The following is a 6,882-nucleotide window of genomic DNA, read 5'->3' on the forward strand; positions in this document are numbered from 1 at the left end:
CTTGAAGTGGCGCAGATGTTTTGGTGAAAAATTAAATATTATAAATATTTTTAAATATTTTTATTGGGTATCATTTTGTTTCCACCTACATGGAAATTCTCAGGCAAGCAAACTTGGCTTTCAGTTTTGAAATTTTAAGAACTCCAAATACGCTTATATTATCCCATAAATACGGCTGGTATATTTTTGGATTATGTGGCTGAACTGGCTTGAGCCCATCACGCCTCATCTGTCACGACTACAAACTGCTGTTACATAAGACAGCTGAGCCGGTCCAGACATCAAGACCGGTCTTTATGTGGACAAAATGGGTGTGTTCACTGTGTCCCTTAGCCCAAATCCATTTACCATGTCTGCATCGGCCAACTTTTCTAATGCTTTAGTTGCTTCTTTTCAAAGTGTCTTTCACTCCCAAAGATGAGGGGCTCAGAGGTCAGCAGCGCGTCGGTTACATTTTTCTGTGACTTATACCGGCCAGTTATTTATAGAGCAAGAACAAATATACAATGGAAGGCGAGTGGTGGGTAGGTTGGGTAGGAGGCAGGCTAAACCCAGGAACATCTGTCCTTTCAAAGGCATCTCCTCCTTGGTATGCTCAGAATCCACTCCAGGGGTGTCGGCACTTCACTCTTAGTCAGAGAGCTGGCATGCTAGTCAAAACATAGATGAAAAGGAGGGGGAATGAACATCCTCATCCGAGCCTAATCTTCCATATCAAGAAGTGCAATGTATGTTTCCAAAGTCACCCAACTCTTAACAATACTAGGTTGGTCTTATGTAACAGACAACATTGTCCCCTTTTGTCAGTGCCGGGAAAAAGCTCACAACAAAAGCAAAACACAAGGTGCAAGAAGAGAAACCACAGTGAGGGGTTGCAGGATGGGGATGGGTGGGTTAGTCTGAGGACTGTTTCACTATAAACATGACTTTACCAGTTACGTTTTCTGCTGACACCAGTATAATTTTCCTTTTAAGAGCTGCAGCCACAGAGCAGTCTCACGGCCTTACAGTACGACTGGTCAATGGATAAAATAGAACTCATTAGAAGATCTTTATGATTAATTCCACAGTTTGGCTTTGTGCTGTTTTTCATGTCACGTGATGTCTTCTCTGATGAGGGCAGGATGTATGTATGTGTTTGCGTGTACGCACAGACTCTGTTTAGTCTGTCTGCGTCAGAGATGCTTCATGACACGCTCATAAATTCAACAGCGATGGCAGTCCCACCCCGACCTCTCACTCTCTATTTTTTTGTGACAAGCATGAAAACAAGCAAACACACACACACACACACACATTAGAATACACGCAAATGGCATGACGATGTCAACACCTTTATTGACCACAGAGAAAGGTGACTTCTGGGCAACCGGAGAAATAATTCATATAACATTCCTGTTTGACACAAACATAACAATATACTTACAGAGATCATCCAAAAATTATTCAGCTTGTAATGTTTATATATTTCATCCTCAAACTTATTTCAGTCCAAGCTTTTATAAATTCATACACGTTTACTAATAGTGTTTTTATATAGCAAATAGCAAATAATAAAATAAAACAAAGCAAAACTGGTTAAAAAAAAGAATTCGTTGTGTGAGATTTCTTCTTTTTCTTCTCTTCTTCTTCTTCCTATGGCCCTGGTGTGTTTTACTTTCTCAGCCATGCTCTGCAGAACAAGTGAGGGCACTTTGAGGATGAATAGCAGACTAAATAAACTCGCTGAAAGCAGCAATGTCACATACTTGAACTGAAGGAGAGATGTAATATTCATGAAGCTGTAAACCTTTCTTTACACTCTATAATGTCTGCTCACGGAAAATTTCCAAACCTATTATGTAAATTCCATCACAAAAATTAATAATTCATTCATTTTAAGTATTTAAGGCTTGTGACAAAGTTATCGTTATTATCATAATCCTGGAAGTAAATCCAACAAATATCTGTTCGAGGCCTTATTTTATGGGGCTGCTTTGATGTTTTAAAACACGTGTAAATCTTTAACATAACAAACCAATTTTCGGGTTTGTTTTTTGTTGTTGTTGTTGTTGTTGTTGTTTTGTTTTTTTACTGTGAATAAAATTTTACCTGCCAGCTTTAAGGCAGATTGTGGATTGATCCAAATTTGAACATGTTTAATTTCACATGTAAATTGGCCATGACGTCTGTTAAATAGAAGTAGTGCAAAAATAGCTCACTCATTACTTTAAAATCGTCATAAAAACAAGTGATTCGCCTTTCCGCTCCGGTTATCCGACAATCCTTAAGTTTAAAAAGTTACTTTACAATCAAAGCAGCTGAACCTCGACTCACCTCATTATGTTTTTAATCCACTGTAGGCTCTGAAGACGGTCTACGCCACCTCTTCAGGTCGCGCTAAATTCCGCGACCTGATCCTGGTTTGTGCGTAACTGTCAGCGACGAGGGGAGAGGCATCAATTAGAGATCTAATACAGTCCCGATGGGGTGGACTGCGCCGCGCTGCATCTGCGCCATCTCTAAACATCAACACACACTCAACATTAAGGTCTGGCCTTAAGGGAATACATGCTTTAAAAAAAAGCATATATATATATATATATATATATACATATATATATATATATACATATATATATATATATATATATATATATATATATATATATATATATATATATATATATATATATATATATCAAATACCAGATAAACCCCACAGGCCTAATCTGTATTTTATTTTATTAAAATCCCTTAATTAGAGGGGAAAAATAGGACTTATCTCTTTTACATAAAACATGGGCTGTATTTATTTAAAATTGAACACGGAAATTGTTAACCTTTTAGAATACTGTTAAAGAGATGTGGACATTTTTATTCTAAATCCTATTTATAGGGAAATCATATTTATATTTTTGTTTTAGTTCACTTGTGTTTTGTTTAAAATTTGTTCATAATATGTGTACTAAGCTGGGCTATATCTTGTAATAATTGAGAGTAAAATTTCAGTGCACTTTGAGTAGTCCAACATAACAACAATATCTGGCATAGTTCGTTGTTTTCATTATTTTTCTTTTACATCATTGTAAAAGCCAAAACACAATCACACACTTCCACACTGAAATACTTTTATTCCTACAGTAAAATATTTATTTATATAACAAAATAAATGTTTGTAGGTTTTACGTTAATCTAAAATAAATAAATTAAAATAATGTCCCTCCTTTTTTTTCTTCTTTCTTTAACAAAATCAGAAATTATGTTAAATAACAACTCGTGAATATTAACAAATCATCTTGGAAAATTTAAACAGAGTTGTCAAATGCCTGTGTAAAAAAAAAAAAAAAAAAAGTTCACCCTATAATTACATTTTAAGACTGGTGGAAGGGGCCTGCAGTGAACTTGGGCCTCACCAGAGACTCAGATGTACTCTCACACAGTTGCAGTGCTGTAAATAATAAATGTCATATCCATGAGCACCAAAATCAGGGGTCAGGATCAGGGTGCGTGACTGCTCAGTCATGTTATTGAAAGCCTGTATACTGAACGTGGGTTACTTTTTAAATTGCACAAAAAATATGGAGCATATTATCACTCTAGTATATCATCCATCCATAGTCGCCTGTTGTTAAATTATAAAGAACTGGTTCTGAAGTGTAACGCAATCAACAAAATCTGCCAGTTTTTCAGGATGGGGAAAGATCAGTAAGCAGCATGTTGTCACTTGTCTAGTAGCGTAGTGCCACACAATATCAGCAGACTGTAAACAATAGCAGCAGCTTTCTTATAACAACCGCTGAGGTGACCTATGGAGTAAAATATTTTTGGCTGAGTGAAAACAACAGCTTTAATTGGAGAGAGAGTGAATGCGTTGAAACGCACAGAGACGTTTGCAGGATTTCCACTGAACTGAAATGTGATATCCAACACATGCCATGGAACTTCTATTCTTCATCTGCCCGTGCTTGTCTTTGATGCTGTTGCCAAAGCTGTCAGTGCAATAAACTTCTATGAACCTGTGGAGATATGCATTACTGAGGTATTACACTTCAATTCATTTCAGTGACAAACAATTATTGTGAGTGGTTTTAAGATCAAAAGCAAAAACTGAAATAACAGGGTCATACTAGCATCTAGTGCTCTTTGTAGGTATTATTTTTATTTTATTTTACCATTATTTATTTATTTATGGATCCACTTTTTTTCTTTAATTTGCATTGAAAAAAATTAAAGCTGGAAGTTTAAATCCTATTTTTACCCTTTTTTCTAAAGGTATTTGATTAAAAAGTGGTAATCAATATCTCTTTTCAAAGAGATTAACCATCAATTAAATCTCAAATGCTCAGACCTAAGAGACATCTATGAGCTTTGTCCCAAGCTTTTGTGCTGTAGCTCGGTGATTTAGGTTGAACTTTGTAATCTTCAGGTCAACATCAACATTGTTTCAAGGTGGCACAGCTAAGCGGTGTTGATGACACATTTTGAAACATTGGATCTGAGCACTAATTGAGGTTATAACCTTAAAAAAAAAACCTTCTACTTGCCTTATCAAGTACTATTGTTTTCTCTATGAAGATGCCAAATGAAACAAAACAAGTAGACTGTCAACTATAGGAAAAACAGAAGCAAACCTACTACTCATCCATATCCCACGCTTATGGTCTGAACTATGCAACGCACCAAATATTTAGAGTAATAGCTGGTTACTGTGCTATCACCAACACCCAGAGCTGTCAATCTGTACCCTGGAGCTAATTAAAAGGGCTGTGGCATTTTAATTGTTTGCATACACTTTGAAGGCAGACTGGAACAGTCAGGTGAAGGGCATGGCAAGCATGCCATGCCTCCTTAAATCACTCCCCTGTGCCAAAATGCTGACACCACACCAAAAATGCTTTTAAAAAAAAGGGCCCTCTGTGTGGCCATAACAGACAGAGGGAGAAAGAATCATGATGAACATATTTTAAATATGTGATTTAATTAAATGGCAAATCCTCAGCTTGTTCAGTTTTTCATTAATGATATCACCTGTGTGCTAAAGCCCATTTGCCTTCCATGAAATGCCATTCAGACAGTCCAAATGATATAAAACATGTTCAAGTAATGTCATTACTTACAGTGTTATCCAGGGCTTGCGTCCCATCACCAGCATGTGTGTGGCTTCATCTTCTGCTAACTACATTTCTTTGGCTTTGTCACTTCTGCCGTTGTTCCCTTGCTTTTCTACCTTTTGAACGTCCTGACACTAAGATGGAGCTGGCATGGAATAAAAGACACATTCTAATTGTGTTGCATGGGACCCCAGGGCATTAGCTGCTCTGGCCTCATGGCTCTCTGCTGCCACCTGTCTGTTCCTAAAAGATCACATGAAGAGCTTGCATGAAGACCTGCAGAATTTGCTGAGTAATGCAAAGAGATCACATTAAAGTCATTTGCTGTTGTAATTTTTTATTGCAATCAAATGTCAGAATTTGACTTTGTTAGTATGATGGGGGGAAATTCAATTTCCTTTATTCTACACTTTTATGGGCCCCAAAACTGATACACAGCTTTGTTACTTTAAAAGTACTGTATGTTTTACCTTGAAAGATTTCTACAAATAATCACATGATCCCACCCTATGTCTAAAGACCTCATGTGAAAAAATGGGAATGTTAAGTGACCGGACTTGCATGAAACATAAAAACAAAACAATTTCATTAACTCTAAAGAGCGGCAGAAAATGTATCTGTAAAAGAGTGTTTGCAGATTGAACCCCTGCTTTGTATGATGTGATAGCCCAACAGGAAGCCATTGAAACTCCAACATAAATAGTAATCAGGCCATGGGTAAACCAATCAGCAGCGCTGTTTCAAAATATGCACCAATCAATTAGCAAATGTATTTTCTTTCAAATGTGCAGACCAAATCAAAGCATTTCAGGAAACAAGTTACGGCTAATCTACATTTTGTTTTTCGTATCTAAGGCTCTCATTGCAGTTTGCACTCTCAACCTCCTAGATTTAAAATCTCAAAAATGTGTTTACATTGCAGAGATTTTAATCATTTGTTCAATCATATGTGTATAAAGAGGATTTGCAGTGAGTGCCTTTATATTTTTTTGCAGTTACCACCAACTGTGCTCATTTTCTTCTCACACTTTCTCTCTTGGCAATGTCTTCTCATAAGCTCTGCAGACACTGAGCAGTTAATCAAAGGCTGATTATCTCTTGTTCATTACTGCTGTTTAAATTTAAAACGCTGCTCACTTTCGTTACTGAGTTTCTTTACAGGTTTTGGAAGCCAGCCTCTTGGCTTCATATGTACTCCAGTCCCACTCACACACAGCTGTCTTCCAGGCTCCATCACCTGCATCCAGCTGCAAACCACAAACAGATTGCAGTATTCCCCTGGAGGGAGATTTTGTGCAGTCGGGTCATCATCGGCACGAAAGATGAAGGGGCAATATATTAAGTAAAACCTCACTGCCCATCAACCAAGGACATTTTGCACAACACTAAGCCCCTGTGCCAGTAAGGACTGACACAGTAGTAGCTAACAATGTTGTCAGAGCATGTGACAACATTTCCCAGACCACTAAACATTGAAAACAGACCAACGAGGCAACATACTGCTTTGATTTACTTATTTGAAAAATAGCTTTGGAATGAATATCCTCGTCCAGTTGTTCCTATGTGGCTGCCATATAAGTAGGGGATAAAAGGAAACATGATTTCTTATTTTAAGCGCAGGAAATGAGACAATGACAGGAGACAAATTTATCACATATTGATGTGATTGTGGCGATAAATGCTTTCTGGATGGTGATTTTATTGTCTCTCAATGGACACGTCTTCTCATAGTTATCCCATTCATAAAAATCTCTCATGCTTGTGTTATATTGTGTCATCTCACGTCTGC

General features: G+C 37.2%; 1 long non-coding RNA gene across 1 annotated transcript; it reads right to left on the minus strand.

Moving 5' to 3' along the window:
* Window positions 1-1,318: 1,318 nt before the first annotated feature.
* On the minus strand, window positions 1,319-5,232 carry LOC134617110 (uncharacterized). The gene is made up of 4 exons (XR_010091497.1): window positions 5,100-5,232; window positions 3,865-3,998; window positions 2,317-2,501; window positions 1,319-1,672 (listed from the first exon to the last, which is right to left on the minus strand). It is a non-coding gene; the product is annotated as an uncharacterized LOC134617110 (long non-coding RNA).
* Between the last annotated feature and the right edge of the window lie 1,650 nt (window positions 5,233-6,882).

Source organism: Pelmatolapia mariae, linkage group LG18 (assembly GCF_036321145.2).
Source record: "Pelmatolapia mariae isolate MD_Pm_ZW linkage group LG18, Pm_UMD_F_2, whole genome shotgun sequence".
In the NCBI taxonomy this organism is placed as follows: Eukaryota; Metazoa; Chordata; class Actinopteri; order Cichliformes; family Cichlidae; genus Pelmatolapia; species Pelmatolapia mariae.